The 16,991-nt window shown below is 40.1% G+C and overlaps 1 long non-coding RNA gene across 1 annotated transcript; it reads right to left on the bottom strand.

The window, feature by feature from the left end:
• Window positions 1–286: 286 nt before the first annotated feature.
• LOC308633459 lies at window positions 287–7,664 on the bottom strand. Its single transcript, XR_014018788.1, has 3 exons — window positions 7,355–7,664; window positions 2,041–2,208; window positions 287–726 (listed from the first exon to the last, which is right to left on the bottom strand). It is a non-coding gene; the product is annotated as an uncharacterized lncRNA (long non-coding RNA).
• Between the last annotated feature and the right edge of the window lie 9,327 nt (window positions 7,665–16,991).

Genomic DNA, 16,991 nt, shown 5'->3' with positions numbered 1-16,991 from the left:
GTGGGACGGGGCGTGGACGCGTCTAACCCGCATACAATAGGACATGCTCTCCTTGAGGTCCACTTCAAGGATCACTCAAGTGCAGTGCCTTGCCTCGCATCCTGTATCGTGACGATGGTGGACGAAGGGGGATAGCTAAGGCTGAACTGTGGCTGTATAGAAATACAACGATAAACAAGTTGGTAACACCCTAAAAGAAAGGCACGGGTCTTAAGGCAATAGAAAAGCACTAGTGTGGAAACCCATCTGCGTGCAATGGTAGGAAAGCTGGCAGAGTGCAAGGGCTTTCCAACACTAAGAGAATAACAAGGAAAGACATGTCGATCCCAGTGCAATGTCCGTAAGACTTGGGGTGCGACGACCATGTCAAAGATTTACTGTTTAATTTGCGCAAGCCAAACTTGAGGTGAGTTGCCATTTTCTAAAGCTGCAAGAGCTTGTATGATCATAGCTTTATCGTGAGCATTGCGGGCCTTGAGGCGACAGAGAAACCACAAGCAGAGAACCATACCGAAGCAACACATCGCACCAAAAATGCCTACCCCCACCCACTCCTTAAAAAAGGAAAAGGCAGAGGATATCCAATCGGTGAATTGACCCAAAGTTACGGGATCGACATGGGTACTATTCAAGACAGCTATCTGGGTTAGTTGAGACTGGATCATGTCTTCCGCTGCCATGGACCAATTTCCGGCCAAGTATTCGCCAATGATACGGGAGGCATTCCTGGAATCATTAAATCTGACAGAGGTTATACATAAATGTGCACGTTGGTCAACACAGCCCAAAAGCACCAAATCAGCCAATTCTTCTACCTGAGCTTGGAGTAAATCTATTCTTTGGTTGGCAGCTAAAATCCCTGACAAAATATGTTGATTAATTGTATTCTGGGATTCAAGTATGGTGGAAGTTTGTTGAACAACTTGATTAATGGTGGCAGCAGTCTGCACTTGACTGGCCATGGCCACTCCGGCCGTGACCGCTGCAGCAGCAGATACCGCCACGGCTGTCACTATAGCAGCTGTGATTCCAAAATCCCTGCGGACTCTAAGTAGCTCAACAATGGGGAATTCGTTAGGGTCCGCAGTGACTGGGATTGGGACAAAAGTTGGAATTTTCATAACCACCACTACAGTCCAAGAACCATTCCAACACTCAGATAAGAGACAGGTAACATGAGAACAATCCAGCACCCCCGACGAGGTGTCATTAGCCAAAAGGAGTAAGAACGGGGATTGGACACAGACCATTGCAGGGGGCAATGTGGCATTATGTAACAGAGAGTTGAACGAAACAGATGTAAGTCTTTTACCTCGCTCACTCTCCCTAACAGTGCCAGAAACATTAGCCAGCCAACTTTTGGCTCCCAGCAATTGAGCCAGTGCAGAAATATCAGCTGAAGCCCCCTTTTCATTGGAGATCAGCCATTGAAACCAGGACCAACCCACTCCTGTAGAGGAGTTGACACTGTTGTTAAAGTTATAAACATACCTCTTAAGAGAGGGGGAAAGGGAGAAACCTTTAGCAACTTGACGTTGCTCCCAAGAATGATCCTGACAAGGCATAAATGTTGGGGGGAAACCAAGATTAGGGGTACAGTAAGGAGAGGCCTTAAAATGGGTGGCATTATAAAGACTATTAGAAGAAGGAGGCACTGGGATTAGTACCTCGGAGATAATAGCCAAGGTAGTTATGTTTAAAGCAGAGCTATTTGAGGGGGTTCCTGAGCCTGATTGTTCCCCTGAGACTACTTGGCTCAACACAGCACTGAGAATGCTTCCTGAGACCTGACTGGACCGCAATGGGTCCTCCCAGTTAGTCAAATTCTTGGTCTTAAGACTAATACAATGAGTGTTCCCAAGGCTGAAACAAAAAACTCCTGTGAGATTAACTTGAGATTGATTAAAAATGCTATCCACGTCCCCTCTAGGAGAGGCACAGGGAGCAGACATCTCACATGAGGTAGAGAAAAGAGTGGGGAGGACACTAGAATTACCATGAACCGGCATTGGCATTGGCCAAGCCCGTGCCACTGCCCACCACTGCATTGGTGTCGTCTGTGTCATCGGCATCAGCACCAGAGCCAGAGCACTTAGCAGAATGAAGATCCTCATCACGGGATTGCTGTGGTATTTCCTGTTGCTGGTTAGCCGACGTCAAGACTCTTCTTGTCAGGCGTTCAGGGACCCACAACGGTTCCGTGCGATCCTGGGGAAAAACACATACAGATCCTCGTGCCCATGTCAGCACGGGGTCGGGGCCATTCCATTGGCCCGTAAGAACATCTTTCCACTTAACATAGCCAATCACAGAGGACTGAGGGGACACATGTCTATCGGCCGCAGAGCGATCATGAATATCCAAATTCAAAAAATTAATGGTAAAGAGAGCTAAGGACAGGCGTTCTTTAGGAGTATGTTCAGCACCTATTCCCCCCTTTTGTTTTTGTAAAGTTTCCTTTAAGGTGCGATGAGCACGCTCAACAATGCCTTGCCCTTGAGGATTGTAAGGCAAACCATGAGTAAGTTGCACTCCCATAGTAGAACAAAAAGATGTAAATTGTCTTCCAGTATAAGCAGGTCCATTATCAGTCTTAAGGGACGTAGGTGCACCCCACGCCGCCCAGGCCTCCAGGCAATGAGTAATGACATTACGTGCCTTTTCTCCCGATAAAGCAGAAGCATGAATAATTCCAGAGTACGTATCAACAGAAACATGGACATACTTGAGGTTACCAAAGTCAGGTATGTGTGTCACATCCATTTGCCAGACAACCAATGGCTTCAATCCCCGTGGGTTCACTCCATAAGTAGGGGGATGAAGAAATGTGACACAATGGGGACAGTGTAATACTATCTGCCGAGCATCTGCTCTTGAAATAGAAAAACGCCTGCGCAGTGTTAAAGCATTAACATGAAAATTTTGGTGAAACAATTTAGCCTCCTCTAAGGAGGAAGCCAAACAGATCAACTGACCTCTAGTGGCTGAGTCCGCACAGGCATTACCCTGCAATAACGGACCAGGAAGAGAGGTGTGAGCCCGGATGTGCACTGGATAAAAAGGAGCAGTGCGGCCATGGATAAGCTGTTGAAGCTGATTAAAGTAAGCAGATACATTACGGGCATCACTAATAGCTCCCACAGCCTCCAGGATTTGTAGTGCTTGCACCACATAGATGGAGTCCGAAATGAGATTAAAAGGAAAAGAACACTGTTTAAAAACCTCAATAACAATTTGTAGTTCTACCCATTGTGGATTTCCAGGAGCAAATTGATGCTGGACAGGGGGAGAATCATTAATTACATAAGCTCCCATTCCAGACTTGGAACCATCAGTAAAAATGTTAACAGCCCCCGGAATGGGACTGGATGAGGTTACTTTAGGGAAAATGATAGGATGTTCTTTAACAAAATGGAGTAACGGATGAGAAGGGTAATGATTAACAATATCCCCTTGAAACGAGCAACATAGAATAGCCCAGTTATCTAGAGTAGCACACAAGACACTAAGTTGAGCTTTAGTGTAGGGTATAATAAGAGAAGAAGGTGATTGTCCGAAAAATTGAATGCTTTGTTGAATCCCTTTAAGTGCTAATGCTGCAACAGCATCAGGATAATATTCTAAGGATTTTCCTGGGGATACATGTGGGTGAATCCATAGCAAAGGTCCATCTTGCCACAGTACTCCAGTAGGCTGCCGCATAGTGGCAAGCACACATAACTGGAAAGGTTTATCACTCTGGAGCCTGCATAAAGTAGCATGTTGTATAGCTTCTTCTACTGTCATAAGGGCCGCTCTAGCCTCTTTGGTGAGGCTACGAGGGGAAGTAAGATCTGGATCACCCCTAAGAATAGCATACAAAGGCTGTAGCATAACATTAGAAATATGTAAATATCCTCGTATCCAATTAATATCTCCCAGCAGTTTTTGAAAATCATTTAGAGTTTGGAGATCCTGAGCTCGTATGGTGATTTTCTGTGGTCGTAATTTGTCACACCCAATTGTTGCTCCCAAATACTTAATAGAATCCCCTGTTTGAATCTTTTCAGGTGCGATATGCAGTCCATATTGAGCTAACAACTTCACTAGGTCTTTATAGGCCTCATGAACTGTCTGCTCTGATTTAGCAGCCAATAATACATCATCCATATAATGAATGATCTTGATGGAGGAATACTTTTGTCTGAGAGGTGCGAGTGTCTTCCCCACATACATCTGACACATCGTGGGACTATTAGCCATTCCCTGCGGCAACACTACCCACTCAAACCTTTGATCTGGTTCCTCGTGGTTACACGAGGGAAGGGTGAAGGCAAAACGCTGCGAGTCTTTAGCATGCAAAGGAATAGAAAAGAAACAGTCTTTAATGTCAATAACAATAATGTGCCAACCCTGAGGAACCGAGGAGAGCAGAGGCAGCCCTCTTTGAATGGGCCCCATAAGTTGCATTTGAGCATTAACTGCTCATAGATCATGCAGTAGGCGCCACTTCCCTGATTTTTTCTTAATGACAAATATGGGAGTATTCCATGGAGAAGTAGAAGGCTGGATGTGACCCAAGTCAAGTTGTTCTTTAACTAGAGCATGAGCTGCTGCCAATTTAACCGAGGGAAGAGGCCACTGAGGCACCCAAACAGGCTCCTCGGTGAGCCATGTTATGGGTATTTGAGCCCCAGCGGCCCCTAGGAAAAACCCAGACCAAATCTGTCAAGCTTTTGATGACCTTGTACAGGATGCTTACGTCCCTGTAAATGTTTTCCTAGTCCTAGACCTGGCCTATACCCCATATTTTGCATAATCTGTTGAGACACTGGGGAATAGTCATTACTAAGAGTGAACCCCATGTCTTTCATCAGATCACGGCCCCATAGAGAGATAGGTAAATCAAGTACATAAGGCTGAAAGGTACCATTATGTCCTTCTGGATCCTTCCAGACTAAATGTCTACAGCTGATCTGAGGGGCCTGGGCATATCCAAGTCCTCTCAAGGATTGATCAGAAGTCTGCACTGGCCATCCCTTAGACCAGTCCCTAAGTGCTATAATACTACGGTCTGCTCTGGTATCCAGTAATCCCACAATAGATTTACCTTCTATGCTTAATTCCAAAGTGGGGCGATTGCTCATATCTAGTGACAAATAGGCACAATTCCCTCCGGTGGTACCAATCTCATTCCCTGTCCGTGACCTTGAATTAGCAGGGAAGTGATTATGCAAGCTAGGCAAAATTAGCAATTGAGCAATCCGATCCCCTGGGGAGATGGACACAATGCCCCTTGGAGCTTCCACCATAACCTTTATTATCCCTACAGTATCAGGACTTATGACTCCGGGGAAAACATGAAGACCTTGTAAAATAGAGGATGCACGTCCAATTAGCAAACCTACAGTGCCAGGTGGTAGAGGCCCTGTAAACTCAGTTTCCACCAATTGGACTCCCATCTTAGGTGTTAATACAAGTCTGGAGGTGGAACAGAGGTCCAATCCCGCGGCACCTGTAGTGGCTCTCCGCGTTTCATGGGATGGCGTAGAGATGGCCATGTCTCGGGTTCGGGTGTGACATTCTCCACTGCCCCATATATTTGTGGGCCCTGGGGTCGAGGGCCCCGTCGGCCGTTTTTTGGCCCAGCTGAAATAGGCTGTCCATGGATGTCCCTCACTGATCTACACTCTCTTGCCCAATGCTTCCCCTTTTTGCATCTTGGACACAACCCCGGTAGACGAAGGCCATTGGAAAGGCCACCGTGAGAAGGTCCAGTAAAATTGTCTTTTTTGGAGTTGTCTCTTTTGGGACATTCACGTCTGACATGACCGGGTTGACCACAATGGAAGCATGTTCCGGCGGCAGGACCGCCCCCTTTTGCAATCCGAAGGACAGCAGCTGCAAGACCTGCATTAGTTAAAGGTCCTCCAATCTCTCTACACACCTTCATCCATGCTTCTATGCCTTTGTTCTTATAAGGAGCGATTGCTGCTTTACATTCCTTGGTGCATTGCTCAAAGACCAATTGCTTGACAAGGGGCATGGCTCTATCAGGATCCCCAAAAATCTTTCCAGCGGCATCCACCATCCTTGCTACAAAGTCTGAAAAGGGTTCTGTAGGGCCTTGTATAATCTTAGTCAAATTACCAGATACCTCTCCTCTATTTGGAAGTGACTTCCATGCCCGAATGCAAATGTTATTAATTTGATCATATACCTCAAGAGGGAATCCCGTCTGTTGATTAGCAAATCTACCTTGCCCCAAAAGCATGTCCTTATCCCAATGAGGGTGTCCCGCCGCATGGTTTTGGGCGGCCTGCTCTATTGCGCCCTCTAGCACAAATGCTCTCCAGTCCAAATATTTACCTGGGGAAACACAAGCCCGAACAAGGCTAGCCCAATCAGAGGGAGTCATACAGTATCTAGACAGACTCTCCACCTGAGTTAGTGTGAAGGCGGCATCCACCCCATAAGTGCGCACAGACTCCGCCAGAGTCTTCACAATTTTGAAATCTAAAGGCTCATGGAATCTTCCCCTATTATCATCCTGAAAAACTGGATAAGCAAGACCCATCTCAGCGTTAACAGCCCTCCATGTTTGAGCATGGAAAGCTCTCCCCGAAACACCCCCACCATACGGCGGTGGATCCGGAGGATCACATTTCTTGAGCCCCTGTTTATTTTTGTTCCCTTCTCCTATAGCTAAACTCCCTAGCTGGCGAGACAGCCTCCCAAGCTCCTCCTCCTCATCCTCCTCTTCCTCTGACCCACTTTCACATGGGGGTGTGCGCAGCGCACTGAGATCTGGATACAATCGTCTCTTCCCCTGTTTCACGCTCCGCACACTTCCATCCTCCCGAGATACCTCACTTCCTGCCGTCTCCGATTTCTCCTCATGTAATTGTTTTAGAACTTCCTGTCCTTTAGTAAGTGCTTCCTGACATCTGCCATCTGTGAGGCAACTACGGACCATTTTCCAAAGGGGTATCACCCCGCCCTCTAATATGCCCTGCTCAGAAGCAAAGTCAAGATCTTTGCCTAATTTATCCCAACTAGGTATAGTAAGACTGCCCGAAAATGCAAACCACGGTGCAGCAATATCCAACTTCCGTAAAAATCTTTGTAAAGTACTATGTTTCACTTCCAGGCCCTTGGAACGTAACAGGCCGTCTAGGGCCAGAAGAAGCGGACTTGAAGATGCGGCACCCATGACACAGCAACAAAAGAAACACAGAAAACAAAAGTGAAAGTACACAGTGCAGCTGCAATAAAATATAAAGCTCTCTCTTTCTTTGTAGAGGAGCTGACCCCGCTTTGGTCGCGGATCCCACTTACTGGGACTATCCCCGCTTTGGTCGCGGATCCCACTTACCTGGGACTAACCGGTGCACCACCCCTGACGGCTGAAAGTTCTGGTTCCCGGGTTTCGGCACCACTTGTCGCGACCCCTTGCCCGCAAGGAAGACGCAACAACAGGAATCTTCTTTCAGCCGTTTATTCAGGCCCCTGATGTTTTTCTTCTTCTACCCCCTCGGATGCCCCTCCCAGCCTTAATAAAGCATCCCAAGCCCCAATGCGAAGCTGCTACGTGGAGCTTTCTCATAGGGTGTTAAAAAATCACGTGCCAACTCTCCCAAATAAGGAGTTGTTTGTCACAGACCACAGCGGAGCCAGCGCCATCTTGTAATGGTGACCACAGTCCGCAGAAACGGCTCACCACATGATCATCTCAACAGATGTAGAAAAACATTTGACAAAATATAGGACCTTTACATGTTCAAATCACTAGAAAAACTAGTGATGATAGGAACATACCTGAACATTGTAAAAGCTATCTATGCTATACCCAAGGCCAATATCATTCTAAATGGAGAAAAAATTGAAGCATTCCCTCTATAAACTAGAACAAGACAGGGATGTCCTCTTTTACCACTTTTATTCAAGTCCTTGAAACTAACCAGAGCAATCAGATGAAAGAAATTAAGTGGATACAAATAGAAAAAGAAGAAATCAAGTTATCACTCTTTGCTGATGACAAAATTCTACATTTAGAGGACCCCAAAAAATTCCACTAGAAAACTTCTAGAACCAATAAATGAATTCAGTGAAGCAAAAGGATATAAAAATTAATATCCATAAATCAAATGCATTTCTATATATCTGTGATGAATCCATTTAAAGAGAATATAGTAAAACTACCCCATTCACAAGTATATATATATATATATATATATATATATATATATATATATATATACACACATACATACATATATGAAATACCTAAGAATAAATCTAACAAAAGAGGTGAAAGACCTCTACAATTAAAACCACAGAACACTAAAGAAACATTGAATAAGACCTTAGAAGTTGGAAAGATCTTCCATGGCCTTGGATAGACAGAATAAATGTTGTCAAAATGGTCATACTATTAAGAGCATTACACAGATTTAATGCATTTTCTTTTAAAATTCCAATGTCATTCTTCATAGAAATAGAAAAAGCAATCATGAAATGCATTTGGAAAAATAAGAGACTCAGAAAAGCCAAAGCAATCCTTAGCAATAAGAGTGAATCAAGAGCATCACAATACCAGAGCTTAAACTACACTATAAAACTATCATAACAAAACCAGCATGGTATTGGCACCAAAATAGACATGTAGACCAATGGTACAGAATAGAAGACACAGAGAAAACTCACATAAGTACATTTATCTCATACTAGACAAAGGATCCAAAAATATACATTGGAGATGATAACCTCTAAAACAAATAGTGCTGGGAAAAGTGGAAATCCATACATAGCAAAATGAAATAATGAAATTAAACCCCTATCTCTCACCATGCATGAAACTCAACTCAAAGTGATCAAGAATCTTGTAATTACAACAGAGACCCTGTGCCTAATAGAATAAAAATAGGCCCAAATCTTCATCATAACAACTTAGGAATGACTTCCTTAGCAAGACACCTAAACTCGCAAGAAATTATATCAAGAATTAATAAGTAGGATGGATTCAAACTAAAAGGCTTCTTCTCAGCAAAGTGAAAAATCAATAATGTGAGAGAGAGCTTATAGAATGGGAGAATATCTTTACCACTTGCACATCAGACAGAGCACTAATCTCTAGGAAATACAAAAACTGGAAAAAAAACTCAACACCCAAAAGTAATAATAATCAAATCAATAAATGGGCAAAGGAACTGAACAGATACTTCACAGAAGATATATAATTGATCAACAAATATATGAAAAAATGTTCAACATCTCTAGAGATTAGAGAAATGCTAATTAAAACTACTCTAAGATTTCATCTCACTCCAGTCAGATTGTCAATCATCAAGAATACAATTAGCAATAAATGTTGGTGAGGTTGTGGGCAAAAAGGTACAATTATATGTTGCTAGTACAACTACAAATTGGTGCAAAAACTATGGAAAGCAGTATGGATATTCCTCAGAAAACTTGGAAGGGAATCACCATTTGACCCAGCTATCCCATGCTTCAGTTTATATCCAAAGGGCTTAAAATCAGTGACATACTACAGTGACACAGCCACATCAATGTTTATAGCAGCTCAATTCACAATCCTAGATGCACTTAAACAGATGAATGAATAAAAAAAATGTGGTAGATATGTACACAATGGAACATTACTCAGCCTTAAAGAAGAATGAAATTATGGCATTTTCGGACCAATGGAGGGAGCTGGAAAATATCAGGCTAAGTGAAATAAGTCAAAACCCCCAAACCAAAAACTGAATGTTTTCTCTGATATGTGCATAAAGATCTATAATAATGGGGGGAGCTAAGGAAGAACATAGAAACTTTAAATTGGGTAGAGGGGACTGAGCAGAGGGGAGGAGGAGTAGGGAAAGGAAGGATGATGGGATGAGTCAGACATTATTATCCTATGTATATGTATGATTGCAAGAATGATGTGACTCTGCATTCTGTACAGCTAGAGAAAAGAGAAGGTGTGCTTCATTTGTGTACAATAAACTGAAATGCATTGTGCTGTCATGTGTAACTAATTAGAACAAATCTTAAAAATTTTTAAAAACAAAGAAAAAATGAGATATTGGTATTAAAAAAGATTGGAAAACATGGTTTTAATGGACTTGAAAGTGGCTTTCTCTTTCTAAATTATATTATCAGATTCAACAACATTATTAGAAACTATGCTAGTAGTTATTTCAAACAAATGTACAATCCATGTTTTATGAATGTAATGAATTTATAAATACTGTTTTTCGATCTCTTATGAAAGAAAAGTTGATAAAATCAATGAGTAATGAGCACTTATAAAGTACTTTTTTTGATAATTTTTTTAATTTTTGATTCTTTTTTATTACTAGTTGTTCAAAACATTACAAAGCTCTTGACATATTTCATACATTTGATTCAAGCAGATTATGAACTCCCATTTTTACCCCGTATACATATTGCAGATTCACATCGGTTCCACATCCACTTTTTTACATACTGCCATACTAGTGTCTGTTGTATTCTGCTGCCCTTCCTATCCTTTACTATCCCCCCTCCTTATAAAATACTTTTAAGAAAAATATCAAATCTAAGTCTGATTCAGCCTCTAGATTTAAATCAATTTACAGAAAGAAAAATTAACTAAAGAAACATATAAAATGACATCATGAAAAATAAGTGGGTCAGATCAAGACTGCAATTTTACAGAAAAAAATATGCTTCTGCTTATATACGAGTAATTATTTATCAATTAAGTGACATCATGTGTGAATTAGAAACTTATAAGTACAAATTTTATAAAATGTTCTTAATGTATAAATGAAATAAAAATTGTCTAATGCTTTTAATTGTTGAAATGGTCTATTGAGCATATGAGGATTCATTATTTATGATATCTACTTTTGTCTCAGTTTTAAAATTTTTAATAAATAAAATGTTTAAATCCTATGAGAAAGACTTCTGTGTTCATTTTATTAATCTGTTTTATTCCATGACTCACTGGGTAACCTAACATCAAGGTAGAATCTCTTAGAGACAATGTTCCTCATCAAAAATACAGGCACTCTATTTCTCATTTTGCAAGAATTCTAGAAGCATTAAAACTATTGAAAATTAAACAATACATGCAATACTAAAAAATAAGCATAGGACCATTCACAAAGAGTTGAATCCAAGCCTACCTAAAAGAAAAATTAGTTTAATTTTTGCCAGAATGAATTCTTCTATCAGTGGGAAATGTTCTTTATGAAGATTAACTTGAGCCTCACAAGTTCTGCAGTAAACAAAAACTTTTGAAAATTCACTAATTTATTTTTCAATAAATAGTATGCCAACATGAATTTAGAATTAGCTTGAAGATTGATAAAATACCCATATATTTTCTATATTTTGAACATTGAAAAACATCTTAAACTCATGAAGCTACATTTGCACAAACACCTGAGACAAATGTTTCTAGTACCAGATAATATACTTTTTGATAATTTCATGGGCATGCCCTTAGAAAAGTGACCTTCCAAGAGTACTATTGCAGGATATATTCCCTAGAGTTAGGTGTAAATAATCCCTCCAAACAAAATGATCTCTATTTCTGCATTACTAATTTGCCATACATGAATTCTAGATTTTTGATGATAGCACTCAGTTACCTAGTTGAGATAAGCCTATTTAATAATACTTAGTTGGATTCTTTAAAAAAAAACATTATGAAGATGAATAATTCACTGCAAATTTGTTCTTTAATCTGAGTATTCATGTATTTGTGCCGTGCTTCCTTGCATTATGTCACTTTGACATTTTTTCTAGGTTATAACAATATCATGCTCTCCACTATTTCTGCCCAGAAACTCATCTGAGTTCCTGACAATTACTGCAATGGAAATGAAGCTTAAGTGGGAAAATACTAAGCTGATTCTCTGTATGAAATATGCCTTTGCCTTACTTAGCATCTACCTCAATCCTGACTACTGAAGAATTAGCTGTTCTTTTCAGAACAGCTTCAGATTTGTTAAAAAATTTTCAAGGTAATAGAGTCTATAAATATCATTTATCCAGTTTCTTCTGTAACTAACGTTAGTATTTCTCACTTTTTCTACATTAGTGTGCCACAATTTCTTTCCACTTTCACTAAATATTATCAGAAGCTCTTGTTGTCAACATGATTTACCGCTATTAAAGCTGACATTGACCATTTGACTGAGGTTGGTTTGTCAGAGTTTTCCTCAGTGGAGTTATTCATTTGGATCCCTTTTCAGAGTTTACTTTTTGGAAGAAACTCACTATACATTCTTGGCACTTAAGAGGTGTATACTCTTGAAGAGGAAGTATACAAAGTATGTATATAATTCTTCTTTGTGGGAGTTTTGGTTATCTTCTTTCTTTTGTTTACTTATTTAAGAATTTTTATAGCATACATATTTGTTTTATACTTTGAGCTATAATCCAATATTTTATATTTTGTTGATCAAATATTCTACTTTTATTATTGGGAGCCCCTTAAATTAGCTTGGGGGTATTTTTGACTCATTTTTGTTTCTTTATTGCACTTTCTTAACATTTTGAGATTAGTGGATGCAGTGGTCTCCTCTTGCTTAATTTCTGTCTATTCTGAAATCAGTTCTTTGTCCAAAATCAGTTCTTTGTCCAAGAAATTAAATTTCTTTAATTTCTGGGAATCAGCTCTGTTTGATGTCACAGAGTATCATCTAATTTCTCTCTACTGATGGAGCAATAAAATATGTGTTTGCTAACCTGTGTTTATGAACATACCTATAAACATCGGTCTTTACCCATTTGTATTTTTGTTAAACTAAATATAAATTTTTACTGATATATACAATTCTCATCTATTACTACATTTAGATTACTACCTCTGTTTGTGACCTTTCTTCCAACAGTGAGAAACCTGGCTCCTACCATTCACCTTTCATTTATTTAGTTCAATTCCTACATAGAAGTAGAATGGCTTCAATGTTCTTAACCTTTACCCGTATGGATAATAATTTGCTAATTGGAGTACAGAGATTAAAAACTTTCTTTTTCCTTTAGTGTACAGAAAACACTTAGTTTATAAGATACACATTTCTCTTACACCACTTTAACAAGGTTATTTCATATATTTCCAGTTAGATTAGATGCTTTATTCAAAGTATACATTACACCTTGGGATTACCTGATTTCTTCATTTATTCTCTCCCTCTCTCTTTGGATTGTGTGTTCTCTCTCTCTGTCTCTCTCTCTCTCTTTCTCTCATATTCACGTTCACTTTTTTTTGCTATTAAATTTTATCAGTCTCCCTACATGTGCTATTTAAAATAACCAGTACTATCATATATATATATATATATATATATGTGTGTGTGTGTGTGTGTGTGTGTGTGTGTATTTTTCTTTTTTTCTGTGCTGGGAATTAAACTTTGGAGTGTTATAACACCGAACTATATCCCCAAAGTCACAGAGCACAGGCCTATCAGTGAACAGTCCTTGTGGTCACTCCAAAAATGTTGCTAATGTATTGCTCAAAGTAGCAAGGTGTGAGTTTAATAGAAAGGATTAGAAAATGAATGATTAGAAAATGAAAAAAGCAGACACTCTCAAGGTCGAGACAGGAGAAGGATGGAGTTCCCTGCCTGCACACCCAGTTATATTGGAAGATTCTAGCAGGAAAGTTTCTGGAGTCCTGCTCAGATCTGCCTCTGGAGTTTGGATGGACACCGTAGGAACGGCATGAACTGCCAGAGGAGTATAGTGTTCAGAGTGAGAGATTTTAATGTAATTGAGTCCTAATTGAGTCCTTCTGTTTTTGCCTCAATTTCTTGTCCCTTTAATTAGGTGATTACCCTTTAAATAGTTGTTAGCGAGCTTTATTTGTGAGGGTCTTTATGATTTGGTCACTAGAGTGATTAGGTGTTGGCACAAAGTTTCATAGTTTGGTGATATGGGAGAGTCCAGATCAACTGGTAGAGACTCACTTCATCTTAATACAACAGTTTTTCTTAAGGGGATGTAATTATGCCTGGGGGACATTTTGACATACCGAGTATCATGCTCCATGTGCTTGCTTGTCAAATTTCCTTGTGGTTATTAGCTTGGGTGTCACCCATCCTGATCCTTATCCTGCTCATCCTTTCATAACTGATTAGCTACTTAATTCCCAAAGGTTTTGTTTTTTCTTATTTTGAGACAGGGACTTACTGAATTGCAGAGGATAGCCTATTGCAGAGGATACCCTATAACTTGTGATACTCACACCTCAGCCTCCTGAGAAGCTAGTATTAGAGGCATGTGCCACTATGCCTGGCCCAAAGTTTCCTAAAAATTCCTGAACCTATGTCTCTACTCAGGAACATTTCAGTCCTATAAAACTTAAGCATGGAGGGGATCCAAGGTAGCAGAATATAGGAGATACTGTTTCTGGCTGCTCTGTGAACTTAAACCAAGAAAGCAGTCAGCCAGGCGGCATTTCCACAAGGCCCCACTTAGACGGAATACAACATCTCAGAGCGTATGACAGGATCCCTATACAGTGAATTTTTGCAGAAACCACTAGAGCTGCAAACACCTACGCAGAAATCAGAGCATCTCTGTTCCAGTAAGACTCTGGACTCCAGACCCGAAGCCCACAGAGCTAGCGCACACATGGCTCTCAAGTGGTGTAGCAGAATCACCAAACCAGCTGCGCTCAGCTCCCACACAGGCCACAAGGCTGTATCTAGCCACACCACAAGACCATCCAAGCTCCCCGCACCTTACCATACACCCCAGAGCTGGAAACAGGATGACTCCATCTTGGAAAAGCTTTCTCTCTATTTTTGGGTGGGTGTGGTTATCAGCGTAGACTTCCATTTGAACAGGTACCTGGTTTCCAACTTCCTCCCCCTCCCCCCCTCCCCAGCTGAGATTACTTAGCACAGTGACTATCCAGCACAAAATCCACTCTCAGCTGAATGGTAGTACAGTGGGACCAGGGCACTGCCCACCTGGTGCAAGCCTGAGGGGTAGAGGTCCCACAGTTGGGACCTGATAAACTAAAAAGGGGAGCGGTCTAAAAACCTGGAGCAAAACAGAGAGACCAGGATTGGGAAGCTCCAGGCAAGAGAGAGAGGCAATGGGGGGGTGGGGGCACAAGTCATCTCACTCTGGTTACCTACACTACCCTGAGGACAGACTTCAGCTTAAAGTAAACAGCTCCACCTACTGGAAGAGAAGAGAAGCAGGAAGGAAATGGAATTCCAAGAGTATTTCTTTTTTCCTTTTTATCCTTCTTCTTTCTCCTCTACACTCTGGCCCTCACCACCCCAACATATTTGAAACCAAGAACATTACATGAAATAGAACTTTGAGAACTGAGTCACCTGAATAATATAGAGGAATTGCATAAGTTCCCCCCTTTTTAAATTCTTTTTTTCCTTCTCTCTCCTTTTTCTCTCTTTTCCTTTTTTCTTCTCTTTCTTCTTCCTTCACCCTCCAAATTTTACTATTATAACATCCTGTAATTTTCTAAATACATATGTATGTTTGTTTTTATGTACTGAAATGTCCTCTCACATACTTGTCTACTCTAAATTACCTCCTGTCTATTCCCCTGCTACTAACCCTCTTCATTAGAGTTCCCCTCAAATTTTCTAAGATATATTAACCCCATACCCTCACATCTTTCCCCCTTAACATATCTTCTTATGCCCAACTCCCAGTTCACTGTCCACCACCAGAAACTGTACACCTTTTATGAAACTACTGATTATATTTTAAATAATAATTGAATCCAACATTTCTGGACATTGAGACTAACTATAAATGTCTTAATAACAATAATTTGTTCAGAGGTGATATCTGGTGATATTAAGATATATTAAGATTGTCCTTCCCCACAGGAGGGATCTTGGAACCATAAAAGAGCACTACAATATATAGGATAAAAACGATAACACACCAGTCCCACAGAGTGAGAAAGAAAGAAACGTGAGCAACATGAAAAGACAAGGGAAGAAAGTACCACAAACAATTCAAGACAACACATCATTAGAAGAATTAAAAGCTACAGCAGAAAAATAACAGTGAAAGATTTCAGGATATACATGATTAAAATGTTTTGGTATCTCAAAGAAGACATTAGAGAACAAATACAGGCAGTAAAAGATCACTTTGAAAATGAGCTACATAAACTAATCCAAGAAGCAAGAGATCACTTCGTCAGGGAGATAGAGGTTATACAAAAAAAAAAAAAAAGAAAGAAAGAAAGAAAAAGAAAAAGAAAAAAATAGAAATCCTTGAAATAAAAGAAATAATAAACCAAATTAAAAACTTGAATGAGAGCATCACCAACAGATTAGACCACTTGGAAGACAGCACATCATACAATGAAGATAAAGTATATCATCTTGAAAAGAACAAAGTAAGCACAGCAAAAATGATAAGGAACCACAGGCAGAACATCCAAGAAATATGGGATAGCATAAAAAGACCAAATTTAAGAGTTATTGGGGATAAGGAAGGCATACAGGTCCAAACCAAAGGAACAAGCAATCTGTTCAATGAAATAATATCAGAAAACTTTCCAGACATGAAGAATGAAATGGAAATCCAAATCCAAGAAGCCTACAGGACACCAAATGTGCAAAATCACAAGAGATCCACACCAAGACACATTATAATGAAAATGCCTAACATACAGAACAAGAAGAGAATTTTAAAAGCTACAAGAGAAAGGAATCAAATTACATACAGGGGTAAACCAATTAGCATAACAGCAGATTTTTCAACATAGCCACTGAAAGCTAGAAGATCCTGGAACAACATATTTCAAGCTCTGAAAGATAATGGGTGCCAATAAAGAATCTTGTATCCAGCAAAATGAAGCTTTAGATTTGAAGATGAAATAAATCCTTCCATGATAAAAAAATGAAAAGAATTTACAGTTAGAAAATCAACACTATAAAACATCCTTGGCAAAATATTTCATGAAGAGGAAAAGAAAAACAACAATGAAAACCAGCAGAAGGAGGTAATACACTAAAGGA

Source organism: Spermophilus citellus (genome assembly GCF_964194105.1).
Source record: "Spermophilus citellus genome assembly, chromosome: 14".
Taxonomy (NCBI): domain Eukaryota; kingdom Metazoa; phylum Chordata; class Mammalia; order Rodentia; family Sciuridae; genus Spermophilus; species Spermophilus citellus.
This window is presented reverse-complemented; position numbering and strand designations above follow the sequence as displayed.